This window comes from Rana temporaria, chromosome 1 (assembly GCF_905171775.1).
Source record: "Rana temporaria chromosome 1, aRanTem1.1, whole genome shotgun sequence".
NCBI lineage: Eukaryota > Metazoa > Chordata > Amphibia > Anura > Ranidae > Rana > Rana temporaria.
The window spans coordinates 428,859,919-428,878,825 of record NC_053489.1 but is presented as its reverse complement, the minus strand read 5'-3'; positions in this window follow the sequence as shown (position 1 = coordinate 428,878,825).

The window sequence follows — 18,907 nt, the reverse complement described above, 5'->3', positions numbered from 1 at the left end:
CAACGTTCCCTTCTTCCCATAACGAAAATCACCCCAATATTCCACGAGGAGGGATATCCCTGGAATCGCCCAGAAAGCCACACATGAGACCAGCTTACTGCTTGAACAACACAGACTTTAATGGTTTTTCTTCTCAGCTTTTTATACAGTCCAAGACATTGAAGCAACAATGAAATCTCCACCCAACCCAATCACACACTAAGGCTAATTACTAAAACATTCCAGACAGGTCGGCACCGACCGACAATTATCATGTCTAATCACTGCACATTCCTTACACAACAAACCACCTTCACACACTTGAGTTTCCTAAGCAGACGTTTCGTCTGCTTCCAGTTTGACACCTATTAACACCTCTGAGAATCACTAGGTTGTAGACAGGGTTATCACACAATTAAAGGCCTTTCAAAAGCTAGCCTTATTTAACATATGAACAGTCCTTACAGAGAGAGATGAATCACACATAAAACACCTGTTACCTGTAACCAACAGCATTAAGTTAGCAGGGAGAGCATTAGACTGAAGCATATAGGCAATTGCATCACAAAGAGGATATAAAAAAAATGCCTTTAATATCACTTTAAGAAATCTTAAAAAAAGATAAATATAAAAAACAAGAGCTATATATATATAGGGATCACCTGAGGGATAGGAAATGATTGAGGGGAGGGGAGGGGAGGTAAGCCCGGAATTTGAATGTTAATGTTGCAAGAATGACACTGCCCTTGTCTGACATTTCTTTGCCAATAACTTGGCCTGGCACCCAGAAATTATTTTTCAAAATACTCGTTTTGCTACACCCAGCTTGTTATGTCTTCCAGTGTTGGTTGATATAGATCTCTGGGGTCCAGTTTAGTCTACAGCTCACATATTCATCATCTTTGACAGTTATAACATTTTTTTTTCATCCTTTCCAACTCATTTGCAAGTCATTCTTTCGGTGCTACTGAGAAGATAATGAGCATTAACTAGTTACCTGGGCTAATTGTTATATCCACCTGGAATTCGTATGCTACAGGAAATTGTTCCAGTCCATGGAAAACATTTTGTACTCATTAAGAAGATAAGAGCTATTGGCATCAGATGACTGGACATTTTGAATATTCTCTATGAACAGTACATGCATCATTGGTTTATAACCTGTACAACTGACCGAAAAAAAAAAAAAAAAAAAACTATTGTTAATTAAAGAGTAATTTAAATGTATTTTTAAAGGCAGCAAATGTAAATACATACCTTAATGTTTATTTTTAGCCTTTGGTGATTCCATGGAAAGCAGCACTTGGACAGAGGTGTAGCACCCTCTAGCTAGTGTGCTAGTTATTTATAGTTAGATGTTAGAGTAGCTAAATTTGTTTGGCTGAGAGCCAGGCCTGGGTTGAATATGGGTCAGGGAGGCTGGATGACTCAGCAAGCAGCATCTCTGGTGCCTCCCCCTGTTTTCCAGAACCTTGGAGAAGCTTCCAGATGTAGTGGCTTAGCATATTTATGAAGACCCGAGCCATTCCCCAGCAGCAAGGGGCTGAAAGGGGGCAGGCCACCTCATAAATAGGCATGAGTCATGCCAGCAGGGGGCAGTTGGGTGGAAGATGAAGATAGACTGCTGAGGAGGCTGTCATGGCCCTTGAGGGTGCCCCCTAGTCTGGGGGGGGGGGGGGGGCAGTGTTAATTTCATTAACGAAAACATTTTCATCAAAGTTTTCATCAGCGGAATTTTTACAGTAACGAAGACGAAACTAAAAGTACACCACATTTTCATCTACTGACGAAAACTATGACAGAAATCAAATCCGTTTTCATTAACAAACGAAAAAGAGGTGAAAATGGCAAAGAGGGATGTTTACCCTTGTGAACTAACTTCCCGGTTTTCACAGAGCTCCACCTGCTTCCACTCCCAGCAAGCAAGCGACTGTGTGCACTGTGATGACTGCCAGAGACCAGAGCAGCACAGTGCATTACAGCCATGCCTCCCGAGTCACTCCCGACGGGACTCCTGATGAGACTGTCCCACTCCTGAGTCACGAGACAACAGCCAGCCAGGCACCCATGTCCAGAGCAGAGAGCAGAGCAGACTGTGAGTGTGTAGTACATTACAATTACAGCACAGCTGGCCTGAAGCCACCCCTTAGACCACCGTCCATCCAGAGCACTGTGTATGCATTACACAGGCCTCCGATGATGACTGTCAGTGGCATCCAGGGTACTGTGGATTATTACACGCCATCCCTCAGACTACCATCCAGCACTGTGCAGCATTACAGGCCTTCTCTGACCACTGGCAGTGGCATCAATGGCACGGTGCATTACAGGCCATCCTTTAGATGACCACCATCCAGCACTGTGCAGCATTACAGGCCTTCTCTGACGACAGGCAGTGGCATCCAGGGCACTGTGCATTACAGGCCATGCCTCAGACCTGGGACCACATCCTGCACTGTGCAGCATTGCAGGCCTCCTCTGACCACCAGTATCCAGGGCACTGTGCATTATAAGCCATGCACTGTGCAGCATTACAGGCCTCCTCTGACCACCATCCAGATCACTCTGCAGCATTACAGGCTTCCTCAGACCACTGTCCAGAGATCACTCTTCAGCATTACAGGCCTACTCAGACCACTGTCCAGAGAGCACTCTTCAGCATTACAGGCCTACTCAGACCACTGTCCAGAGAGCACTCTTCAGCATTACAGGCCTACTCAGACCACTGTCCAGAGAACTGTGCATTACAGGCCTTCTCAGACCACTGTCCGGAACAATTCCCCTAGGCAGAAGCAAGGAGCCAGAGAGGAAGCGGGAGGGAGAGAGAGAGAGCAGAGGAAGCTCACACCCTTTTAGCCTCAGCTAGGTTTAGCTAAGTCACTCTGAGAGCCATTGGGACCTGTCCAGCAGGAGGCCGTTTCAGCAGTCACCACATGAGCTACAGGATCTTTTAAATGGACTGAGTGAGTAACCTCAACCACTACACCCCAGAGCCTATAGAGGAGAAGAAGCCAGGGGCAATACCCAATCTATAGCAGGACAGCATGGAGACACGAAAGCCAGCACAGCTACCCTACACCACTTGCTTGGGTATTCCAAGGAGAAACCAGGTGCCTTGTCTTTTTTTCCTACAGAGGAAAAGCACCTGCATTCTGTGTTTGACATCCTTTCTTTAACCAGTGGAGCTGATCTGCTTATCCTTTGGGGGGACATCTGTGTGATTTTTGGTAGCAGAGACAATTTAAAGTCCTTAAGTTACAGTTAACTACAATTCTGGGCATCCGATATCTTCCCATCCCTATCCAAGTTTATTCCCCTAATAAAATAAAAACAAAACAAAGTACCCCATCCTGTTTTTTGGCTAATGAATGAATGCTGAAAATTCCTGTTGCCAGGCTGTGCTTGCAAAGAGGGACTCAAAAATCCAGCGGCACATAATAGGGTAGCGCTACATGTATATGATTTATTACTTAAAGCAGAGTTCAACCCTGAATTTTTTTTTATATATCACAGACCTTGAGCCCTGGTTCACACTGGGTACGATTTGGAACGATTTGAGATGCGATTTGACATGTCAAATCGCATCTCAAATCGGCGGCAATTGTCGGCAATGGCACTGTCCTAATCAGTGCGACGCCGCATCTGCGATTTCAAAAAGTAGTTCCTGTACTACTTTTTGCGATTTCGGACCGCGATTTACATTAAATTGCGGCCGAAATCGCGGCAAATCGCGGCGAAATCGCGGCCGCGAAATCGCAGTAAAATCGCGCATTTTACCGCGATTTTGAATTCGCAGCAGTGTGAACCTAGGCTGAATCCTATAAAGAAACATTTGGGGGATTTTGTTTTATATACCGTATATATACTTACCCGGTTGCTATGTAGTGCTCCTAATCTGCCACTTCCTGGTCTGCGGCGCTCCTCGTCACTTCCTACCTTGCCTGTGCTCCTGGGAAATGTGAGTCATCATTTCCCAGGAGTCTGTGGACAGTACTGTGACCAAAAATCGTGTTATTTCCCGACAGGAAATTACGCGATTTAAGGCTGATCACATCTACAGTATGTTGTCATAACAACAGGGCGGGACCTTCCTTCATTGCCGCCCGTGGTCTAAACAATCGGCACTACGGCCGCCGGTGCATCAATCATGCGCGAGATTGAGAGGTGCATGCTGGGTACCCAGCATGCACCTCTCCATTGCAAATCCAGGAAGAGGTATCGATTGGGCTTCACATGCCCACAATCATCATGGCAATGGCCAGTAGAGGGATTTACTAAGTTGTGAGTATAAAATAAATATATTATCAACATCCAGGGATGGACTGGCCATTGGGACTACAGGGAGTTTCCCGGTGGGCCGATGGCTCAGTGGGCCGGCTTCAGTGACAGCGGACTGCCGCCCCCTCCGCTCCTCTGTCTATCCCTCCCCGCAGCTCTCACCTCTTCTCCCTCCCCGCAGCGCTCACCTGGGGGGAACAAAGAAGCAGGAGGAGGACCAGAGGAGCAGGGGGGACGACAGGGGAGCATTGGGGGAGGGGACAGACAGCTAACTCAACAGCTATGGCCTGGGAGTTTCTCACTTCTGCCTGATCTTGTCCCATAAGGGGGGGCACCAAACTGATTCTTTGCCCAGGGTGAAATAATGTCTAGCTTCCCCACTGGTACTGCCTAAAAGAGTACCAGTACCAGCCGTTCTACTCTAATAAAGTAGAATGGCTAGTGGCTAGTGAAGGGGGAGAGGGGGCTTGGGTGGCCGGAAGGGGGGGGGGGTGCGGGAGTTGTCCGGCCGCCATGGGAGAGACATGTCAAAGTGGGCCAGTCTGGATGAAGTCCAGGGCCAAATTTCTGTCCCAGTCCAGCCCTGTCAACATCCACTAGAAAACATATAAAATCTTTCTTTATGTTAATAATGCACTATGCTCGGATACCTGAAAAAAAAAAAAAATGTGACCAGGACCCCGTTTTAAGGCTGAACTCCAGGCAGATATCAAAGACACAATATTGCAGATTTGTGTTCAATATTATATTATTAAGCTTATTAGTACCTGAATTTTACTTGGTATTAGTTTGCTGTAGCCCTATAGAGCTCAGACCGGGAGAGTGAGAAGCTACACAAGGAACAAGTCAGTTGCGCTTGCGCAGTTCTATTGTGCTAACAAGAAACATGCTGATAGGAAATCTCAAGACTAGTGGATAGAATCACAAATCCTTTGGCAGGTAAGACAGCTCAAATGTATGTTTGGCTCCCCATGAGTTCTAAATTGCTATACTTTTTTCTCCAGCTCATTAGAGCAAATAATTACTTTCTTGCTATTTTTTTCTTTAGAATGGTTATGACTTCTTTAAAACAAATCCTCCTACGTAAGTTGTACATGTTTATCTATAGCAGTCTCTTCACTACAGCTGTCTCTTCTCTACAGTTGTTCAAAATGCAAAATGTATGCAGCTTGTCTGAACTTTCAGAAAGCAGAGGGTGGCAGAGCTCAGTGAGGTGAGCTGAGAGTTGACTGAAGGGAAGGGACATCACCTACCCCTTCACACAGCACACAGGAACAAAGCTGAGGCTGTTAATCATGGGCTGTGTCCTGGAGCTCCCTCCCCTGTCACCCCATTACTTCTTGATGTCAGGAAAATGTATCTGAAGTAACTCATGCAGATAGCAGATGAACGAAGAAGCAGATGGAACTTACATTTAGTGCTCTGGATTGAACACACCTGTACACACTATGGGATAAGCTTTGATCATATGTCATGTTAGAGGTTTACAACCACTTTAAAGCTCAGTTCTCCATCCTCCTATGCAATCCAGTCGACCAACCCCCCCACCACCCTCACACAAACACATGTATTTTTCTATTGTCATTATTAATTTAAAATCTTTTTTGAGTCATGCAACCAATATTCCTTTTTTATTAAAAAAAGAATTATACTGGAATTGGGATTTAGGCCAACCTGACACCATAATTCTGTTTTGTGGCACTTACAGACAGTTATTAGATTAGGTGCACACTGAACCCCGAAACCCCAGAGCTGCAAGACAGCCAATACAATGTTGCTGGCCGTTTATTAGGAGCACACGGGTGCTGCCCCCCCTAATCCATGCACCCAGCCCCCTAAACTACATGCTGGCGCCAGACGCATGGATTTCTTTAGATTTTTTATTTAGAAGCACATGCTCTTATTGGCTTCAAAACTGCGCTCTGAGCCCACCCTGTTGTGTGAAATTAGAAAATGTCTTCCTGTTTCTCCTTCTGGCTAATCAGGAACCGGGTCCTGAGACCCTATTGGTCGGGAGCCCGAAGACCCCATTGGCCAGGAGTCCGAAGACCCCATTGGCCAGGAGGAGAAGCAGCAGCTGGGACACGGGGGAGATGGAGGGGGGAAGCCGCTGCCACAGCCGTGACCTGCACGGGGATAAGTGCAGGGCTGACGGGGGACTGGCAGGCGCGAGAGCGAGCCGATGACCGGGGGCGGAGGGTGAGTGGGCAGTGTTGTTAATTGTGTGCGGTGGCGGGCTCGAGCGACGGGGGGTCAGTGTGGGGTGGCGGGCTGGAGCAATAGGGGGATTCTGTAGTTAGGTCTGTCTGCCGCCCCCCCCTGACTGATGGAACTCCAGCCAACACTGCAATACAATAACTAATGCACTATGTACAGGGAGACTGGATGTAATGGAAATATTTAGCTATCATTCGGCAAAAGACTAATTACAATATGTCACTCCAGTTCTCTAGATAAGACAGCTATGGAGGAATTCCAGGATGTTTCAATGACCAGCAGAATATAAATCTCAGACAAGTAAGTTCTAATAATAGATCCATTATGATGAGAGTCTTGTAGCGAACAGAAAGAAATTATCAGCAAGGAAAGTACTTAAGAGTGACTAGAATACACTGAATAGATAACATAGTTGTATCTAAAAATAAAATAGAGCTTTTTTTTCGTGGTATTTGATCACCTCTGCGGTTTTTAGTTTTTGCGCTATAAACAAAAATAGAGCGACAATTTTGAAAAAAAATTATATTTTTTACTTTTTACCATAATAAATACCCCCCAAAAATATATAAAAAAACAATTTTTTTCCTTAGTTTAGGCCGATACGTATTCTTCTACATATTTTTCGTAAAAAAAATCGCAATAAGTGTTTATTGATTGGTTTGCGCAAAAGTTATAGCGTTTACAAAATAGGGGGTAGTTTTATGGCATTTTTATTAATATTTTTTTTTACTAGTAATGGCGGCGATCAGCGATTTTTTTTTGGTACTGCAACATTATGGCGGACACTTCGGACACTTTTGACACATTTTTGGGACCATTGGCATTTTTATAGCGATCAGTGCTATAAAAATGCATTGATTACTATAAAAATGCCACTGGCAGGGAAGGGGTTAACACTAGGGGGCGGAGAAGGGGTTAAGTATGTTCCCTGGGTGTGTTCTAACTGTAGGGGGAGTGGCCTCACTATGGGAAATGACTGATCGCTGTTCATACATTGTATGAACAGACGGTCAGGCATTTCTCCCCTGACTCCCGGGCACGCGCACGGGAGTCAGGGACGAGCAGGGGGCGCGCGCCCCTATTGGCTGCTGGGCGAGGTGACGTTCCCCCCTGTTTACGTATAGCTACGTGCTCTCGCCCAGCAGAGCCGACCTGCCGCTGTAAAACTGCAGCGGCTGGTCAGCAAGCAGTTAAAGGTGTTGAAACCTCCTTACAGAATGATTACCAAAGGTTCTTTATTACAAAATAAGTTAAAATAATGTAATGTTGGGGATATACATCCCTTTAAGACCATAAAAGACAGCCACAACTCATATTCAAACCCAAACACCCCTGAAGATAGAGATCTCACATATACAGTATCTCACAAAAGTGAGTACACCCCTCACATTTTTGTAAATATTATATTATAACTTTTCATGTGACAACACTGAAGAAATTACACTTTGCTACTGAGTTTCGAGGGTCCTCTCCTGTACATACTGTCCACTGTCATGCCATCCACACTCCTCTGCTGTACATATTGCCCTCTGTCATACCCTCAACACTTCTCTCCTGTACATACTGCTCAGTATGATACCCTCCACACTGCTCTGCTGTACATACTGCCCACTTTCATAAACTCTTCTACTGTACATAGTGTCGGTTGTCATACCCTCCACACTCCTCTCCTGTGCACACTGCCCACTCTCATACTATCCACACTTCTCTCCTGTACATACTGCCCACTGTCAACCTTCCACACTCCTCTGCTGTGTATAATGCCCACTGTCATACCCTGCACACTCATCTCCTGTACATAGTGCCCACTGCCATGCCCTCCACACTCCTCTCCTGTACATAGTGCCCACTTTTATACCATCCATACTCCTTCCCTATGCCTCTTACCCACAAAAACAGTTCTTTAAAATTATATTGAATATCCTCAATGTTACCAGCTCTAGAATGGGCACACTTGTGTTAGTTCAGCTTAAGGAAATCTTCTCAGTCCTCATATTTGCCCATTATTAGTGCTCATTTCATTTTGTGATTACTATAGTGATATATAGAGGAACATAGGGAATGTCAGCTACTTTAAATATATCACTGGTAAAAAAAGTGTAATTGAAAATATTTTTGAAATGTTGGCAGCTATGCACTTGGGCACTGGGATCCTCTGATATTAAAGCGGTAGTAAACTTTGCTAACATTACAACTTTTTAGAGTCCCTGAGGTAGGTTATGCCATAATGTACAAGTATGCACAGCATATTATCACATTAGGGTACACTTACCTGTCAGACTGAGCCTTTGAGCGCTGCGCTGTCATAAATCCAGTGGGTCCTGGGTGCTTCCATCTTCACCTGGTCTTCCTTCTGGGTTCTGTGCCTTTGGTCACTTGCCCTGGCCGGGTTGCGTTGATGTCACTCTCATGCATGCTCATGCGCATCCTTTCTTTCTCTCACCCCCCCCCCCTCTGTCATCCACCCTCTCTCTATTTCGCAGAGAGGGAGGATGGTACTTTCGCAGGCTTTGAATGATAAGGGAGCCCATGCACCACAAGTTTGTGGATACAGGAGAAGCAGAGTCCTCTGAGTCACTGAGGAGTATAGTAATATCTGGGACTGGCACTTACTACTCCCAAAGTTTCTGGGGGCTGAAAACCATCTCTTAAGGTTTGACGTATGTCTTCCTTTGCTTCAATGCCTCCAAAACTGCCAGAATCCTCTTCCCTATCCCTCTCCTTTTGTGTGTTCTGTGGTGTCGCAAGAATGATGTCTGCATATAGCGGCCTTGAGAGGAAAGGAAGTCCACCTTTTCCTCCCGCTGCTCTGCCTCGGGTGCCCTGTCCAAAATGCCATGCAGAGTATGCTACAGCACGGCTCACCATCCTTGTCACCTCCTCAAATGATGACAGTACAGTACAGTGCATGCATTCTTTATCAGCAGCCATTAGCTTGGGGAAAAAAAGCTGAGCTTCCCTGAGCCTGTCCTCGTGCCATCAGCCGCACTGACACAGGTACTTGTTGACCGCACTCTGCTGTATGTGCAGGTGCTGCCGCAATGGCAAAATTGAGTTCTACCTGGTGGGCATGTCACAAATCAGGCGGTTAGCAGACAGGTGGAATTCCCGCTGAATTTCAGCCAGCCAAAAATTGGCTGTGTATGACCACCTGAAATGGCTACATACTCTTCTGACATGCCTTAGAAGATCTTGCAACCCTGGGTACCTGTTTAAGAAATGCTGGACCACCAAATTGAGGACATGTGGCAGGCATGGTACATGTGTCAACTTTCCCTGTTAAAGGGGGAAGAGAAGGTTAGTGTCAGGGTTCTGTGCTGGGACCAATCCTGTTAAATTTGTTCAACGACCTGGAGGATGGGGTAAACAGCTCAATCTCTTTATTTGCGTATGACACTAAGCTAAACAGGGCAATAACTTCTCCGCAGGATGTGGAAACCTTGCAAGAAGATCTGAAACAAATTAATGGGGTGGGCAACTACATGGCAAATTAGGTTTAATGTAGAAAAATGTAAAATACTCCAATTGGATGGCAAAAATATGAATGCAATATACTCACTAGGGCGTGAACCTCTGGGGGAATCTAGGATGGAAAAGGACCTGGGGTCCTAGTAGATGATAGGCTCAGCAATGGCTGCAATGCCAAAATGCTGCTTACAAAGAAAACATAATATTGGCATGCATTAACCTCTTGCCGACCTCCTCATGTAGATATACGTCAGCAGAATGGCACGGACAGGCACATCAACGTACCTGTACGTGCTCTGCTTGACGTGGGTGGGGGGTCCGGTCGGGACCCCCCCCCCCCGCTACATGCGGCGGTCGGTAAGCCTCGGGGAGCGATCCGGGACGACGTCGCGGCTATTCGTTTATAGCCGCTCCGTCGCGATTGCTCCCCGGAGCTGAAGAACGGGGAGAGCCGTGTGTAAACACGGCTTCCCCGTGCTTCACTATGGCGGCACATCGATCGAGTGATCCCTTTTATAGGGAAGACTCGATCGATGATGTCATTCCTACAGCCACACCCCCCTACAGTAGTAAACACACACACAGTGAACACTAAATGTTACAGCGCCCCCTGTGTTTAACTTCCAAACTGCAACTGTCATTTTCACAATAAAGAATGCAATTTAAATGCATTTTTTGCTGTGAAAATGACAATGGTCCCAAAAATGTGTCAAAATTGTCCGAAGTGTCCGCCATAATGTCGCAGTCACGAAAAAAATCGCTGATCGCCGCCATTAGTAATAAAAAAAATAAAAAAAATAAAAATGCAATAAAACTATCCCCTATTTTGTAAACGCTATAAATTTTGCGCAAACCAACCGATAAACGATTATTGCGATTTTTTTTTTACCAAAAATAGGTAGAAGAATACGTATCGGCCTAAACTGAGGGAAAAAACATTTTTTATATATGTTTTTGGGGGGTATTTATTATAGCAAAAAGTAAAAAATATTGCATTTTTTTCAAAATTGTCGCTCTATTTTTGTTTATAGCGAAAAAAATTAAAACCGCATAGGTCATCAAATACCACCAAAAGAAAGCTCTATTTATGGGGAAAAAAGGACGACAATTTTGTTTGGGAGCCACGTCGCACGACCGCGCAATTGTCTGTTAAAGCGACGCAGTCCCGAACTGTAAAAACCCCTTGGGTCTTTAGGCAGCATATTGGTCCGGGGCTTAAGTGGTTAAAAAAGGAATTAACTTCAGGGATAAATTGATAATTCTCTCTGGAGAAGAGACGCTTAAGAGGGGATATGGTTTCAATTTACAAATACCATACTGGTGACCCCACAATAGGGATAAAACTTTTTCGCAGAAGGGGTTTTAATAAGACACGTGGCCATTTACTAAAATTAGAAGAAAAGAGGTTCAACCTTAAACTGTGTAGAGGGGTCTTTACTGTGAGGCCGCGTACACACGGTCGATCCATCCGATGAGAATGGTCCGACGGACCGTTTTCATTGATTCACCGCTGAAGCAGACTGATGGTCTGATGTGCATACACACCATCAGTTCAAAAACCGATCTGGTCAGAACGTGGTGACGTAAAACACATGACATGCTGAAAAAAACAAAGTTCAATGCTTCCAAGCCTGCGTCGACCTGATTCTGAGCATGTGCGGGTTTTGAACCGATGCTTTTCTGTACTAACCATCGGTTTGGACCTATCGGTCAGCGGTCCATCGGTTCGATTTTAAAGCAAGTTCTCTAACTTTTGTTCGAAGGACAAAAGACCAATGGGGCGTACACACGGACGGTTTGGACCTGTAACGGTTACCACCGTTTACGACCTTCCATCCCATCCAAGACAGCTTATCGACACTCCAACCAACAGGATCCGATCCATCCCATTTCCCCAGAATCAAGACGCAGCTCTGTACTTGTTCCAAAAATGAAGACAACTTGGTAACGGTAACTAACGGTAACTTTCAGTCTTATATACAGTACAAGGCATTAAAGGAACAATCAACTCCCCACCCACACATCACACCTTGGGGAGCTTCAATCACATTCTTTGAGCTAATTACTAATTGTAACAGAATGCATTATTCAGACAGCCTGGCTCTGCATATAGCTTGACAAGTCACATCTATTATCCATAGAATTCACACAAAATATCATCACACAATGAGTTCCCTTCAATCCACATCGTTAGACAGACGTTCTGTCTCCGACAAGTACATTCCACACATAAACAGTATTTAGCATACATAATTAGAGGTCTGGGAGCAGACCTGGATTAACACCTTTACACAATGGACAATGAAATGTCTAGGAGTAGATGCAATTAACACCTTTCAAAAGAATGTGTCCCCACATTGAATAAGCCAACAACTTGTGATATCTCAAGACATCCTGCAAACATGAATTATTATTGATTCACTTGCCACCCCATCTCCTGGCTCAATCTGTGCCCAAAAGTCACTCCTGTTACAGGACCGATGAAACTGAACTTCGGTCTGTTTTCATCGGTTTGGACCGATGGTGTGTACGCGGCCTAAGAGTGGAAAGAATGTGGAATTCCTTTCCACAGGCGGTGGTTTCAGTGGGGACATCGATAGTTTCAAAAAACTATTAGATAAGCACCTGAAAGACCGTAACATACAGGGATATTCACTGTAATACTGACATATAATCACACACATAGGTTGGACTTGATGGACTTGTGTCTTTTTTTAACCTCACCTACTATGTAACTATGTCATTATTGAACACCACCTCTCTTGGCTCAAGCTGCATTGGGGTGAACCACCTCTGGGCCTGCCCCTGCAGAGCTGAAAGAATCTCTGCTCCAGTGTAGCTCCTGTCCCCTAGACCAGTGGTCATCAACCCTGTCCTCAGGGCCCACAAACAGGCCTGATTTTTTTATTACCTTGGGGAGATGCAGACTAGAATACTGCAATCACTGAGCAGCAAATTATATCACCTGTGATGTATTTCAGTTATCTTGCAAACTTGGTGAGTGAGTGAATAACTTGTATAGCGCTACAAATGCGAACTGAATCGCCTCAAGGTGCTTATTTCCATCCAGTGTCGTCCTTATCCTTCAGAAGAGATGAGTCTTAATTTTTTTCCTGAAGGCCCAATGGTTTTCTTCCATGCGGATGTTTGTGGGCAGAGCGTTCCATAGCCGTGGTCCTTGGACTGCAAATCTTCGTTCTCCCTTTGATTTGTAGCAGGACTTGGGGATGTGGAGGAGGTTTTGGTTAGTTGATCGGAGAGTGCGATTAGGGGTGTAATGCTTTATTTTCTCACACAAGTATTGAGGAGCGTTTCCTTGTGTGCACTTGTGGGTAAGACAGAGGGTCTTAAATGTGATCCTATCCTTTACGGTTAGCCAATGAAGTGTCCTCAGTGATGGGGTGATGAATTCCCATGTTTTTTTCCCCGTTACCAGTCTGGCTGCCGTATTCTGGACGATTTGTAGACGCAAAATCTGATATTTAGGTAGGCCAATATAAAAGAAGTTTGCGTAGTCGAGTCGGGAATTGATAATAGTTTCAACTACTACTGCTATGTCTTCTTTTGGAATGAAGGGGATGAGTCTACGCAGCAGCCAGAGGAGATAGTGGGATCCGCTGACTACTGATCCTATTTGTGCATCCATCGACATTTCAGAGTCAATCCAGCTATCACGGATCTCATAAACCAGTCATTCAAGGAAGGCATGGTGCCAACCTTACTGAAACAAGGCATAATCAAACCAATTCTAAAAAAAACACCCTTGACCACAAAGACCCAAACCATCGTCGACCCATAACAGGCCTAAATGTCTTCTCCAAGATAATGGAGAAAGAAGTTGTACAACAGCTACAACATTACTTAGACACCCATAAATTACTCGATCCGTTTCAATCGGGTTTCCGTCCTGGTCACCGAACAGAAACAGCACTACTCAAAATATGGAATGACGCTCTCGAAGCAGCAGACGAAGGAGAATCTTGTCTTCTGGTACTGTTGGACCTAAGCGCAGCATTTGATACTGTAGACCACAAATTATTACTGACTCGCCTAGCTGAAGTAGCTAGAGTGGCGGACTCGGATTTACCCTGGTTCTCCTCCTTCTTGGAAAATCGATCACAAATAGTGAAACTAGGTCCTTTCACTTCTGAAAAATGCACAGTGTCATGCGGAGTCCCTCAGGGATCTCCCTTTTCCCCTGTATTGTTCAATATCTATCTCCGCCCTCTGGTTACTGATGATTTAAAAAAGAAGTTACTCTACCACTCCTACGCGGATGACACGCAACTATATTTTCGCATCTGCAACAATAAGGATCATTATCTCGGACTAGAGAAATGCCTTACTTTGATAGAAAATTGGATGACGAAGAATTACCTTAAACTCAACGGCTCAAAAACAGAACTTCTCCTGTTTCACGCCAACCGAAAGAGATCTCCCGCACCAACATGGACACCGCTGCCCATTTTGGGACAAATCATCACCCCTAGCACCAAAGTCAAAAGTTTTGGAGTCATTTTTGACACCCACATGACAATGGATGCACAAATAGGGTCAGTAGTCAGCGGATCCCTCCATCTGCTGCGCCTACTACGTAGACTCGTTCCCTTTATCCCGAAAGAAGACATAGCAGTCGTGGTGGGAACAATTATCAACTCCAGACTCGACTATGCAAATGCCCTTTACCTCGGACTCCCAAAATACCAAGTCTCTCATCTGCAAGTCGTTCAAAATACGGCCGCTCAACTCGTGACTGGGAAAAAAACATGGGAATCAATCTCGCCTTCACTGAGATCCCTTCATTGGTTGCCAGTAAAAGACAGAATTACTTTTAAGGCACTCTGTCTGACGCATAAGTGTGTTCAAGGAAATGCCCCCCAATATCTATGCGAAAAATTAAAAAGTCACAAGCCCAATCGCGTTCTTAGATCCACCGACCAAAATCTACTCCAGATACCCAAAGCCAGATACAAGTCCAAAGGAGAACGAAGATTTGCAGTCCAAGGACCTAGACTATAGAACGCTCTACCAACCAGCATCTGAATGGAGGTGAATCACCTGGCCTTCAGAAAAAAACTCAAAACCCATCTTTTCTGAAGGCAAATGGACAGTAGGCGATTCAGCTTGCATGTGTTGCGCTATATAAGTTTCTCACTCACTCACTCACTCACTCAAAGATGACTCCGAGACTTTTGACTGTGGTGCTTGGGGTGATCATCTGTCCAAGGATGGTGGGTGGTGTCCATGAAATATCAGCCTTTGTCTTCCAGTTTGCTTTGAGGAGAAGAAGTTCTGTCTTGGATCCATTGAGTTTGAGGGAGCTCTTAGTCATCCAATCATCGATCAATGCAAGGCATTTTTCTAGACCGTTATATTGGTCTTTTTTACCAGTGATGCGAAAGTAGAGTTGAGTGTCGTCAGCATATGTGTGGTAGCACAGGTCCTGTTTACTAATGATTTTGAGAAGTGGGTGGAGGTAGATGTTGAAAAGCACGGGTGACAGGGGTGATCCTTGAGGGACTCCGCAAGAAATTGCGCGAGTTTCAGAGGAGAAGGCTCCTAGTTTTACTGTCTGGGAACGATTTTCTAGGAAGGATGAGAACCATGGTAGATCTGTGACTCGTCTGTGACTCCTGCTACTTCTTTAAGGTGAGTGAGTAGCATTTTGTGGTCTACAGTGTCGAAAGCTGCACTGAGATCCAGCAGCACCAGGAGACATGATTCTCCGTCATCTGCTGCTTCGAGGGCATCATCCCATATTTTGAGAAGTGCTGTTTCAGTGCCATGGCCTGGGCGGAAACCTGATTGAAGTGGGTCCAAGAGTTTGTGTGTGTCCAAATTCAGTGGTACAGTAGCTGTTGTACTACAGCTTTCTCCATAATCTTGGAGATGGTGTTCAGGCTTGTTATCGGTCTTCGGTGATTTGGGTCTTTGGGGTCGAGGTTAGGTTTCTTTAGGAGGGGCTTGATTATGCCTTGCCTGAGGGAGATTGGAACCATACCTTCTTTAAATGATTGGTTTACGAGATGTGTTATGGTGGGTGCCAAGATATCGGTACATTCTTTCAGGAGTTTTGTCGAAATGGTGTCATTTGGTGATGTACTGTCTCGAAGGCTTTTAATGATGTTTTTGGTAGTGTTGATGGTGATCGGGATCAGCACAAAATTTGTCGGTTGTATGATGTTTGTATTGGCTTCCTCTTATTGCTGTGGCTGAGTGAGGTTGGTTGTTTTTTTCTGTTGAATTATTTGCAGAGTGTTTTCAATTTTGTCGATAAAAAAATCCGATTGCTCATTACAGAATTCTTGAGTTTCATTTGCTGGAGGTTCTAGGCAGGTGGGGTTCATAGTCTGAGCGACTAATTTGAAGAGTTTGCGGGGATGGTTTATGGCTTTTGATATAGTGTTTGAGAAATGTTATTTTTTTGCTTTGAATATTGCTTTATGGTATTTATTAGTGAGTGCTTTGTAGTTTGTGCGGTTTTCCATTGTGGGATTTCTTCTCCATGCTCCTTCAGCTCTTCTGCGTTCTTGCTTCAGTAAAGTAAGTGTGTCATTGAACCAGCCTGAATTGTTTTTCCGGATGGGGGCTCTACGTTTTGGAGCAACTGTCTCTGATGTTTTTTAGCAATGCTTTGTTTTAGGAGTTGAGTGTTTGTTCCGTTGATTGGTTTTGCTTTAGCATTCCTATGTTTTTTGATAGTGTGATTTTGAAGAGTTCGGAGTGTAGTTTCTTCTGAGATCTTATCCAGTGTGTTGTTAATGAGTGTTTCGGTTTTTATGCAGTGGTGTTGGTGGTGATTTTGAATTTGATAGCGTGATGGTCCGTCCATGGTAAAGGCATGTTGTCCAGTGTATTGATGTCCATATTTTGTTTGAAGATAAGATCCAGAATGTGCCCCAAACCATCCATGGGGGTATTTATCAATTGCTGCAGACCTAGTGCCTCCAGTTGGTTGATGCAGGAGGTGGCGATGGGGTCCTGGGTGGAATTAGCCCAGAGGTTGAAGTCCCCAAGTAAGAGAAAATGTTGGGTTTTCAGGGTGTGAGTCGAGATTAATTCGGTGAGGGGTATGAGGAGATTTGTCTTTGGTCCTGGTGGTCTATCTATAGCATAGTAGTATGTGGATGGTGTCCTGGGGAGTTGCTTGAAGCTGTAGAGTGAGAGTCTCCATGAAAGGCAATGAGTTCTGTAGAGTTGGTTTGGTGTGAGAGAGAGGTGGGATTTGAAGATCACTGTTAGGCTTCCCCCTCTTTGTCCGATTCTATTCCCGGTTAGGATGGAGTAGTTCTCAGGCACCAATTATGTTATGATGGTGTTACAGTCCGGTGTTAGCCAGCTTTCCATAATAAAGAGGCAATCTGTGTTGTTTTGAGTGATGAAGTCGTGGATTTCTTGTCTGTTCTTGACTGCCGATCTGGTGTTGATCAGGGCGCATGTTAAGTGTTGTAGTTGAAGTGGTGCCTTCTTGTTTTTGCTAGTTGATTCCTTCTTAGAAGTTGTTCTTTCCATAGTATTTTTTGGGTGGAGGTTGGTAGTGTTGAGGCTATATTCTAAAACTTTGGAGGGTGTCCGCTGAATATTTAAAGTTGCATATGATTGGCAAAAAGTTGCTGTTGATGAGATGCTGCGATGATAATACAGCTGAGGCGGCGATTGCGGATGACAAGGTGATGCTGATCCTGAGGATGCAGCAGATAGGGTGGTGATAATGACGATGATGCGAAAGTGTAATGGTGGCGATAAGTGAAGGTTATAGACCCAATTGACCTAAAAAAGCCGTCCACCTGTTGATCCAAAGGAAGGCGAAAACCCCAGCAGAGCTTGGCCAATTGCTACTGCAGGTGAAAAATTCCTTCCTGGCCCCGCAAGAGGCGATCGGGGAACCCTGGATCAACTGTCTATGGTTGGTGCCCTGATGTGCTTACCTGGGTGGACCCATGGGAGAGAGAATTAGGGGAAGGACAATGGGATGGCCGGAGCTAGGCCGCAGCCGAGGTCTGTCCTGTAGGTTCTAACGATGTAAAAGAGGGGTACCCGACTGGTGACAGGCGGCGGCTGCGGGTTGAATAGCCCCTTGAACGCTTAGGGGGTACTGGTGGATCATAGAACAGTTCAACAGAAGAGGGCATGGATGAGGAGGAGGAGGGAGAGGGTGGAGCTGACAGATTTCTCATCACCACCACCAGCTATATGGAGACGTGGTGGTAAAACAAGCTCCAGCACTGAACCCAGCCCTGCATCCTTCCTAGTTGCAATCAGAGTTACCCAGTGTGCTGTAAACAAAATATATCGCCCCTGACCCTGGTCACGTGTCAGCAGTAATGTGGATCTTGCTGCTGACTGCTTTACCCAGCGATGCCAAAACATTGTCTTCCATGTGATGGTACAGAGCTGTAATGGTGTTAAAGGCAAAATAGCGACTGGGAACCTGCCATTGTGGTAAAACACATTCTGCAAATTCACGGAAGGGGGCAGAATCCACCAGATGGAAAGGCAGGAATTGTAAAGCCAGTCATTTTGACAATCTGGAATTTAGATGCTGGGCATGTGGGTAGCAGGGAGTGTATTTTTTTGATGCAGCAGTTGGGGCAGAGAAATTCGCCTGCTTCTCCATCCCTGTCAGGGGAGGCTGCAGAGAAGTCATGGGATATAGCAGGGGTAGACATGAAAGCTGAGGAGTGGGGAGGAGAAGAATTATGTCCATTGTGTGTGGCTTTCAGGTGCTCTGTGGTGAGAGGTTTAATGTCTTGTCAAGCATGTGGTATCCAAATGGCTGGTGTTTTTGCCATGCTTGTGGCAGAGATTGCAAATTGCAATCGCAAATTGCGATCACAACAGTGTGATCAGCTGCACATGTGCTAAATCCACAATCCACAATCTGATGGAATAGGGTGGCTGCTCTCTACTCTTCCATGATGGCTGCCTCTGGAGGACATCCTACCTCTTTGGGGTTGTTTTCCCC